The sequence below is a fragment of the Cornus florida genome, unplaced genomic scaffold (genome assembly GCF_030987335.1).
Source record: "Cornus florida cultivar Cherokee Brave unplaced genomic scaffold, ASM3098733v1 CherokeeBrave_3.0.0_Hap2_Chr09, whole genome shotgun sequence".
Lineage (NCBI taxonomy): Eukaryota > Viridiplantae > Streptophyta > Magnoliopsida > Cornales > Cornaceae > Cornus > Cornus florida.
In genome coordinates, this window is record NW_026775579.1 from 86,604,631 (window position 1) to 86,615,668 (window position 11,038).

Genomic DNA, 11,038 nt, shown 5'->3' on the forward strand with positions numbered 1-11,038 from the left:
ACAATAACTTCCAAATCATAATAGAGCAACTTTATTCTTGCGTCAAAATCTTAATTTAGGCCAAACATTTTCTAATTACAATTCAACTTACAAATATCACACATTTTAGAACTAGAATGCGAACAAAGGAAAAGAAAAAAAATTGCAACTTTAAACTCATGTAACTAATACATAAGAGTTTTAAAACTTGAAAAGAATTATGATTTAATTTTCCCTTTGTAAGTTGGAGTTGGAGGAACCAATGTTCATTTTTTATATTATTTTTTATTAGTTAAATTTATGACACTAAAAATTTGAACCAAATAAAATAAAATTAATAGATGTTTTAAGTTCGGAAATTTTGAATTAAAATGGGCAAAATTAGACTGAAGCCCACCCAAGTTAGAAATCCTAATAAAACTAAGAACAAGATAAAAACCCCAACTAAACGAAATCTTATTCGATACTCTCGAGTTCAGAATTTTATGCAATACAGATGCGTATGCAAATGATGGCAATCATTTTCCTTGATTGCAAATCTTTTCATGAATCGAAAAGGGTCGATTCGCCTTGGAAGACCTCGGACTCCTATGCCAAGTTATTGTGTTCTTACGATGGTTTGGTTCTATTGTGTTTTACTGTAATTACAAAGCCCTCTATGTAGCCCATGTGATATTTTCATGCCCTTTTAATTCTATAAATTCTGTTTCTAGTGAGCTTTATGGGCTTTTTGATTCATCCGCGAATGGTTGGTTATAAAGTGATTATGTTGTCGCAAAGTTTTGGAATTTATGTATGTGTCTTCGAAAGAGACGAGGGAGTCTTGTTTTTCAATTTGGTGCCGTGAGAATGGGGTTCTTGTGAAAATTTTATTTTGACTTGGTGGAGGAAAAGTTTAAGGAGGTGCCGAAAAGGAATTTTGGGGGTAAAAATGATGAGTTTAGTTTGGTTGATTTGAGAGGATGGCTTTGTGGGTATGGAACACAGGTAGGTTGATGTATGGGCAATGAAAGAATATGGGAAGAAGGAATCATGTACTAAATTGATTTTTTTATGCTATTTGAAGCCTTTGTGTTTGAGAAACACAGGTGAAGTTTTGGTGGAAAAGGGCAACAGGGAACTAGCAGTTTATGATCCAAAAGAATGTACATTTAAGACTCCAATGTGCTTTTTGGATGTTCAAAGTTTGAGAGCAGCTACGTATGTGGAGAGTTTACTTTTACTAAATGCGATGGCACTACTAAGGTAGTGAATTCAAACAGAGAATACAGAGTATACAGGAACAGGTAGAAGAGGAAATCATAAACTTTGTTTCTTATTCTATTTTTCCCATTTCTAGTTGGTGTTTATTTGTATATGTGGATTTGTTAGAAATTATTTTCACCATATATAGGGAGGTAATGATAATTGCATGTCCAAATAGAAACAGGATTGGCACATTTTTGTCTCTAACTAATTGCATAATTGCATTTTGACGAAGTCCTCATTTTTTCTTTTTGTGGATGAACCTTGCAGTATCAACTAACCTTTCTTTTTATCATTGTGATTCTATAGGCTTTTGTCTATCTTAAAATGGAGTTATTATTTAGCTTATGAAATATGAGCATCTCATACATTACAGCCTGTAGCCACGAGAGATCTTGGGTCTAAAATCTTCAAGAATTAAGTTATAGAATGATTGCTAGGCTGAAAAGTAGCCAAGCTAATTGGGGGAGAGTTCTATGGTTGTATGGGACCATTGTGGGGATTCTTTGTGGGGCACTTATATTTTGCAGGTCTTTGTTTATTTCAGTTTTCCATATAATCATGTCTGTGATCTTTAACTGAAAAAAAATGTCTGTGATCGGGTATCCACGGATGTGCATATTTATACTTGATATAAAATTGCAATTATAAATAATATTTTCAATTTGTGTTCAATGAGCAATATTAATCTTCTTATGGTCTTAAGGTTACTCCTTTTCCTTATATTATATGTAAAATTTTAATGATTATTTTTAAATTAAAATATTTTGAACTAAAAATATTGGATTTTGCCAAGAAGTAGTTGAATTATTGCACCTACTCGATATAGAAGTCCCTACTAATTTCTACTGTTTTTTTTTTTTTTTTTTAAGCTTTTAGTACTATTAGCAAATAGGGACCTTGAATCATTTTTGAGTGGGATTTTTTTTTTTTACAATGTGGTTATGCATTGTGGATACTCTCTAGTTTGTGATATTTTCTCTTACGACCTCTTTTCTTGTTGACTAATTAATCTTGGTGATTTTGTGGCACTATCATTCTAATTAATTTGGTGTTACTGTGTGATTACCTGCTTGCTGTTACTTTATTGATTACTGGCTTTATGAAACATAACTTAGAGTTGAATTTCTAGGGTTATAGGCAAGAACATTTCTTAGAGCATCTCCAACCCAATGCTTTTTGGGCTGTTATTTGTAAAATATAGCAGATGGGCTTCAATTGGGCTCTCCAATGGGCTGTCATTTCTCCTGCCAAATTTTAACTTTGCCAATTCTAGTGCCAATTGTAGCACAAGAAATGGCTATTGTTATTTCGCTCCTATGTCTCTAGGGCAACAGAGAGAGAGAGAAGAGAAGGGCGGCAACAGACGAGGAGGACGAGAGAGAGAGAGAGGGCTGCTCTTTTTCTTCTGTAAAAATTATATATATATATATATATATATATATATATATATATATATATATATATAATAGAGAATTTTAGATAGAGAAACTGAAGAATGTCGGGAGGTATTGCGCATGGCCATCTTGCCGAGGAGCGAAAAGCATGGCGGAAGAATCACCCTCATGTTTGGCACACCACCCCTTTCTCTATTTATATATAGCGATTGTATATAATCTAGGTTCTCTTTTCGTTTTTAATTTTGAATTGGCTTTTCGGAATTCGTTATAATCGATGAGTTTGATTGTAGGGTTTTGTTGCAAAGCCAGAGACTCTTCACGATGGTTCAGTGAATCTGATGGTGTGGCAGTGCATAATCCCTGGTAAGGCCAGGGTAAGTTTTCATCATCTTTTAATTTGCAAATTCTTCACAAACCTCATGTATTATTTCAATTTTACTAGTATGTGAAAGCACTAGTATTTTGTTTCTTAATTCTATATCTGTTTTCTATTTCTACTCATTGTAATGGTTGCGATGATTATTCCCAAAATTGGTTAGTTGGTTTGGTTACTTCCCTAGTTGTTTTTGCTATGCCCAGTGTTTAAAAAATTTCAATTTCATTCTAAAATCCGGCATGGGCTTTGTATTTGGGATCCAGATTTCTCTCTCTATGCATATGTTTTGTGTTGATTTGATTTCCATGTGTGTGTATATGTATTTTGCAGTCTTCAATTCAATTTCAGTGTTGATTTGTTGATTGGCTTCCTTTAGGTATTCTTTCTGCGATTTCCCAATTGGGTCTTGATTCTTAATGATCTGTTTTACAAGTATGTTTATTGGGTAATTGCTAATTTAAGCTCCAGCCTCCTAATAGAAGTGAATTTTGGATTAATTTCCATTATGTGTATTAATATGAAGTGAATTTTGGATTAATTTCCATTATGTGTATTAATATGGTGTTGTCTAGCCAAGAATCATGTCTTGTGGGAAATCAATGTGTTTTTGTTATTGGATAGGCTTCAATTAAATGGATGTTGAACTTATGCTAATAGTTTCTGCAATTATATGGATGCTTTATTTTCTTTGGAATAGAATCTGGATGTTTGCTGGTTTGCTATTTTAATGTTGGTAAAACATTGTAGTGAATAGATCAGATTAATTAAGTGAGATCCAATTATTTACTCTCTCTCTACACACTACACACACAATTATTTTCAACTGGATCATCTTTTAACTTTTAAGCTATGTTGGACGAGGATCTATAGCATATTTACACAATTAACTATTAAAATCACTTGGAAGAAATAATTCATCTAATTCAGTTGTTGTGTTCTCTGTAATAGGAATTGATGAACTGACTTGACTGTCCCAACCAGTTTCATTTGAATTTTCAGTAGAATCACAAGAACTAGGTTTAATTTTACACAATTAACTATTTTAGATTTTTGCTTCTTTTTAATTAGGTTTAATTTTAGTTTCCTTCTAATGTCTACAATTTGACTTGGAATGTGCCTAATATTAATATTACTGATGCAAATATAAATGGTGGGAATGGTAGTTGAAAAAGAATAGTGGTTATGTCAAAAAATAGCATTTTGTATGAAATGCGTCATTGAAGCAAAATTGCTAAAATGTAGCATTTTGACACTGTAGCACCTGTCAAAATATAGATTTGGCATGCGAAAATAGCTTTTAGCATTGGAGATGCTCTTTTTGGTATTTTATATTGATGATCTTGTCCTCTAATGTTAAGCAAAGAGAAAGCATTATGTTGTGGAATTCAAACTAGGCATGCAGTGCGATTTATTCTTAGTGAAGGAATTTCCCCAGACTTCTTGGTTTTATCCTTGGTTGTTTCCACAATACTCTTATTGTTATATCATTCTTGGTTGTTGGGTCACGTTGAACACAAGAGGAATGGTATAAGAGCGTCTTTGATGCAATGATTTATTGTCATTGTTGCATCTCCCTCCATTTGCATATTTCTCACACAATTCCGTAGTGTGAGGTTTTCAATTATGCTGTAACAAGTTTTGGTTATATTTACAAACTTACTTTCTGATTCTTCCATTTATTATCTCAAGTTGGTTTAGTTCATTCAGCCGTGTGTTTAATGTATTCTACTTCTTAGATCAATGTATGTATATATATATATATATATATTTGAAAGGTAAGCTATTTATTGAAAAGGCTAGAAGCCAACAAATACACATACGGAGGGTCATACCCCTCCAACCTTGACAAGCTACTACTATATATATATATATATATATATTCTGTTTTATTAGTTTCCTTCTCTTTTACCTGCTAGTGCTCAAAGATAGAAATTGTTAAGGCCGGGATAGGTTTGCTTAAAGATGATAGACTTCAGTGATTTTCAAAATTGCGCCACCTCAAATTAGAGCAGTTAATTGGCAACCATTTCAGGGACCACCTTATGTATTTTTATAAAATGTTTATTTAGACCTTCAACTTATATGGTCCATACCCTGATGGATGGCCTTGTATTACTGGTACGAAGTGATCTGTTGTAAGTTATTCTTTTTTTCCCTTTAATAATAGAATGTAAGGTTAAATAGAATATAAGGTCAAAAGTATTTGAATCTCTTTTCTATGGTAACGGAAGTAGATTTTTATTTTTCTTCTTATATTTTTTGTTAGCTAATTTCCAATTCTTTTCTAGTACAACTTTTAAATTGATTTGTTGTCATGAATTTTTCCTTAATCTAAAGGGCATAAGGATGGAAAAGTGGGTAGAAGGGAGAGGAGGAGGGTTAATAGAGGCATCTGACAAAAGGAAATGCATTCTTCTCTCTTTTGGTTCAGTTGAGTAAAAGGGACTAGAAGGATGTGACACATTCTGTTGTTTGGTTAGAGGGAGGGAAGGAGGGAGATGCTTTATATATTATTATTTTATTATTGTACCGTCATTATGTAATTTTGAAAAACTTGACGAATAATGTCATTTTACATAATATAAAATACTTCCTTTTGTTTTTTTCTTTTTCCCCTCCTTTTCCCTCAAATTTTGGAGGGACTATAAACTGGTTGGCCAGGAGGAATGCCTCATCCATCAATCCTTCACTCCAACTCTCCCTAGTACCAAACAATAGAGATTTTGCTCCATCCCTCCTCTCTTCTCCCCCTTCCCTCCCCTTCCCTTCATTCCCCTCTACCAAATGCAGTGCATACACGTTATATGTTTATAAAATGTACTGTCCATTGCATATCTCAAAATTTAATGTTTACAAGCGTCCATGTTGTTATGTCTTTGGTTTATAAAATTAAACAAATTTAAATCATTAATAGATCTTCATGATGGTTAAACATGTTGGACTTGCTCGTGTTGTGGTTGAATGAGTGAATAACTATCAGTCTATCATGATGTGACCCTGCTCTGATGAGGTCGCATATGCTTGTAAAAGAAACTTAATGTCACTTATTCTTATTAGATCAAATGGCTAATTGGATTTTTTGAAGTAGGATCATAATCTGATCTATTGACAGATCTATATGAAAGTCATGCACAATTATATATATGACCTTTGTTCATAAAGATCTAACACTTTTATCTTTACTCCTTAAATCTCTTTGAATTTTTTGGTGCTCTTAGGAAGGTTGTAACATTTTCCCTTTTACCTTCTTTTTGTTCAAAATGTTTTCCCCTTCTTGTTTATGCCTACTTAACTTATATACTGTAATACATTTTCAAGGAGGCTATGAGCCTTCAATTAATCTTTGGAGATTATAGCGGTTGCTTTTGAATGAAAGCTTGTGTGGATAATCCTACCACAGGCATTTAGAAAATGTTATGCTTGGTTTTTTATTATTTTTTTAAACACAAATATATTCTTTTTTTCCTTGTTTCAGATTGAAGAAATAGAATGGTTGGCTAGTACTTCTCTTGATTTTGCTTGGATAATGGTTATATGGATTTTCGGTTTGTACATTGGTGGAAAAGAATTAATGGACTACTGAAGTAGAAAGTTATCTGGATATTTGATGAGCTTGGAATTATAGAGGTAAAAAGTTATCTGAACATTTTATGAACTTGGAATTGGATTGTTCAAAAGGCTTTTACAGGTGTAGTATGGGCATTTGCATATGCTGAACCAAGGTGTGAGTATGAGACATTAGCCCCAGGATTGACTTGGAGTGATCCTAACTCAAACTAGGTCAAATATGGTTGGTTCTTAATTGAGTCTGTTACCCCAGCTCTAATTATCCAATTTTTGGGTATTTTTATGAAGCAAGCCAAAATACAATAGATAATGCCACCATCTAGGCAAAAGTTGACCAATTCCCACTATGCACCTGATCCTCACTTCCTGGCCCAACATATGATAGGATGGGAGAAATTGTAATTTTTCTTATATTCAATGATTCCGGAGAAATATTTATTTCCCAAGTCCATTTGAGAGGAAAAAAAGAAAAAAAGAAGAGAGGAAGTAATTGATGATTGTGATGGATTAGGTGGGATGTTGGTGACGTTAGTTAGACAGTGGGAATGGTATGAATAGAGTTCGCTGGAGACCACAGTGGATTTCATGGTTGAAATTTTGGATTCAACCAATAGAGGGAGGGAGGGAGGGAGTATATTGAACCTGCAAATATTGACATTTCATAGATAGTTTCAGGCACTCTATTTCTTCAATCACAGTCTATTTTTCTCCAATACACGACATAGTTGTTAAAGGCGCACCTAGATTCCAAAAAAGGCACAGGCTTGTCAAGTCTCAGCTAGAGTGCCTTAACCTAGTACAGGCCAGGCTGCAAAATCACTTCGTGTTTGTCATCTGGGTTCGGGAGATATTTTTGGAAATCTATAAAAGGGTTGAAGAGAGAGAAAAAATAAAAATAAATAAATAAATTTGTAATTATCATTTTCTAAAATGATTAATTTATTACTTATAATAAAACTTATTACACTGAGTTTAAACTTTTGTAATCAAATATAATAGTTAATGAGATTACAGGAAAAGGTCAAATATGATCTCTTAATTAATAATTGTTTGTTGCGATCATATGAAGGTTGTTCCGCCCATCCCTGCCACATGGAACAATTTCTTTTCCACCCTTTTTTGGGTTGTTGGGGTTCTGTTTGTGGGGAGCAGGGACTGTTAATTGATCACCTGGCTGTGTGATCCTTAATAGACATGATTTCCTTTAACATTTGGATATTTTGTTCTTTCTAAGATAAGCTTAGTGAAGGTACCTTCTGTTAATGCCTTTTCAGTACATGTTTCATTGACCTAAGTTGACAATGCTGATATCCTTTTCTTTTGCACATTCTTTTGAATACCACTTTTGAATGTTACAGCGCAGGATGTTGCGCTGTTGACTGATGGAGGATTCTCAGAAGCTTCACACAGATATATTGTTGGCCACATATGACCTGAAACACAGGTATTTTATATTTTAATCATCTAGTTGAATGAGTTATATATATATATATATATAATCTAGTTGAAGCTTTTTTTCTTACATCTCTTAATGTTTACATGTTCCTCTTTATTATGTAATTTGTTATCTTTTATATGTTGAGTAAATGGTGTTTTTGAGCCAATAATGCATTAGGATACAGGGAATGTTCTCGATGAGAAATGCTCCAATGTATATGAACACCTTAGATGAAACCTGCTTAATGAAAATATGTTAATGTGTAGTTGATGATATGTATCTCTAGTAATGTGAGAGATTGTAAGAATGTATTTACATGTTTTTTTGGGGTACTTTTACAGTTTTACTTGGTGAAATGAATTTTTAGTTTTTGACAGTGATCTAGTTTTGAGTTAGTTTTATGTCATTGCCGTTGGACCAAATTTTCTATATGACCGTTTGTCATCTCTATATTGTAAAGGTGTTGAATGACGATGATGATAGTTGATTGGATTGGTGTTAGACTTTATGGGAGAATGTCATCTCAGAGGAACACAAAGCCCTCATTGTTTCTCTGAAGAAGCACCATCCTACTTTGTACTTTTTCCCCCTCCTAAATAAACCCATAGGATTCTAAATGGAAATGTCAATTATCAATCTGAAGATCCATGCTTCCAATATTTAATGAGGAATATATTACCCAAACTAAAATTTCTGTCAATACAGAGTTGCTGGATTTGTTGGGGGCAGGGCATTTGGATGGGTAAGTTGGTGGGGAGAGGATGTGGAAGGAATTTTGAATGAAGGATATTGTGACATGATGCAACATGGATGGACCATAATGGTTCATTTCAAGTTCAAAACCTCAATCTCAATTTTTCCCCTATCAATCTTGAAGATGATTATTAGGGGCTGAAAAGAAAAGGGACATTAAAAGACTCGGGAATTCTGTAGTGTCACAAAGGACACATGGACATAAATGAAAAATAAGCACCTAATTTAGAAGATTGAATCGACACCTTTTTACTTTTTGACAAGTATAAATTGATACCTTAGGTATGAGGAAATATACCATACAATATTAGCTTCAGGCTTCCCTTGCATATTCCTCTATCCTGTTCCAATAGCATTTGGCGAAATGTCAAAATCCAAATCAAATTCAATAAATAAATAAACAAACTTTATTAGAAAAGACACCTCATCGTTGCTATAAGCTTCCACATTTCTTTGAGGAGTGCATTGAAAATTTTTCAGGAAGGCGGTCCTATTGGTCTCATCGAAAATGCAGACATCATCACAATAGATATGCATGAGAGGAGAATGGATGTTCATGTAACAGATGAGGAGATGGAGGAGTGAAGGAGGAAGTGGAGCCCCCCTGCACGCAAGGCTGACTGGGAGTTTTGTACAAGGTATGTAAAATTTGATTTGAAGACCATGTATTATTATGTAGGTTTTGACTTCTTTATTGAGGAATATCTTTTCTCATTCCAGTACATCAAGAATTTGCAGTCAGCTTCAAAGGGATGAGTGACTGATGAATAGTAGAGAGTTCGAATTGGTAGGGAGGCAAAATTCGGCGCCTTGTTGTGACTCTTTAGGGTGACAGTGAGTTCTTTTTTTTTTTTTTTTTCTTCTACTTTCTTGGTTAAGTCAGTGAGTTCTATTTTATTATTTTTTTCGTTAGTTTTGTTCCTCCCCATTCAACAAGTTCTTGATTAAATTGTACATATCTGCAGAAGTTTTCATTTGAAAAAAAAAGGAACAAAATTTTGATTTATTAATCCGATTGGAGAATGCATGGAAATATTACTAATATAACCATTGTTCATTTACACTGGTCAATTCAAAATGTTTGCATATTTCATTTCGATTTCTTCTGCACCATGCGTGGTATTTGCATTGTGTAGCTTTAGCCTTCGTTTTCCAGAAAATTGTATAATCCCTAACTATAGTCTTGGGTTGAGGTCGTTTATAGCTACTTTGCTTATGAGTATTTTGCTTTGCTCATCTCTTTCTGTTAACAAAGCTCCTGGTTTACAGCCCAAAAGTACCTGTATGTGTGTGTAATGTGTGTTTTATAATGTTGCTATGTGTGTTTTATAATGGTTTTATCTGTACCTTGTTAAGCAGAGCAGATACCACAGTGCTCTCTTGATTGATTTGCGCTTATTCACCTACAAAAAATCAAATTGTTAATCATCATTGATTGATTACTACATCTGAATTGACTGGGTTTAACGAGTTCAAATCATGTGACAAAACAAAGATTGAGATGTAAAAAAGGTTCTTGGACATGAAGTTATGAACTCACAAACAATTTTTGATTTTTATTTTTGGTTAATTCAAACATTCTATTTAGGACAAAACTGTACAAAGCAGGGCCTAGCCCAATCAAGAACACCCTCGATACACCCAGAGAGAGCAAAACAAGCCCTACCCATTACCCTACCAGCCGCTGCTACAGTAAAACAGGAAAGACAAAGGTAACAATGAAAGAGAAAAATGTTTCTTGAACTCACAAAGGTGCTAAAGTGTAAGATTTACATTAATGTTTTTCACGTTATGAAAAGTAGAGTGGTTTATTTTTGTCTTTTAAACGTGACACACTACTTCATTGATAATTTCTCTTTGAAAAGTATGAGTCCGATATCATTGAACCACTAGTGGTTTTGCTGTACTTATCAAAAGAAATAAGTGTTTTTTTAATTGTGGCCGATTGGAAATTTTACAGTACTTTATTTTTTTTGAAGGATAAATGTTAGGAGTTAGTTGGTGTCGAGTCTCGAATCCTTGCGTTCGAAGAGCTAACATGAGGCATCTTACCAACTTAACAAGGTTAGAAGACTTTGGCAAATTTTGCAATACTTGTCAAAAGAAACAAGTGAAAAAAATTTCAATACATTATTTCAAAACTATATGGTTATCATTCTCTCATTCTCAGCTAATGAGGGTCGAATCTGATTTACAATGAGGATATAAAGATGGTATGGTTGGTTGGATAGAAAGAATTAGAGGGAGGGAGGATGAAACCCCGAAGAGCAGAGAAAGAAG

The 11,038-nt window shown here is 33.7% G+C and overlaps 1 long non-coding RNA gene across 2 annotated transcripts; it reads left to right on the forward strand.

The window, feature by feature from the left end:
* The first annotated feature begins 389 nt into the window (after nucleotides 1-389).
* Nucleotides 390-9,617, forward strand: LOC132274884 (uncharacterized). Of its 2 annotated transcripts, XR_009470538.1 has the most exons (6): nucleotides 405-2,791; nucleotides 2,915-2,998; nucleotides 6,476-6,627; nucleotides 7,926-8,011; nucleotides 9,239-9,396; nucleotides 9,479-9,617. It is a non-coding gene; the product is annotated as an uncharacterized LOC132274884 (long non-coding RNA). The 2 variants fall into 2 exon arrangements; XR_009470537.1 differs by having other exon boundaries at nucleotides 390-2,791; nucleotides 6,476-8,011.
* The last annotated feature ends 1,421 nt before the right edge of the window (nucleotides 9,618-11,038 follow it).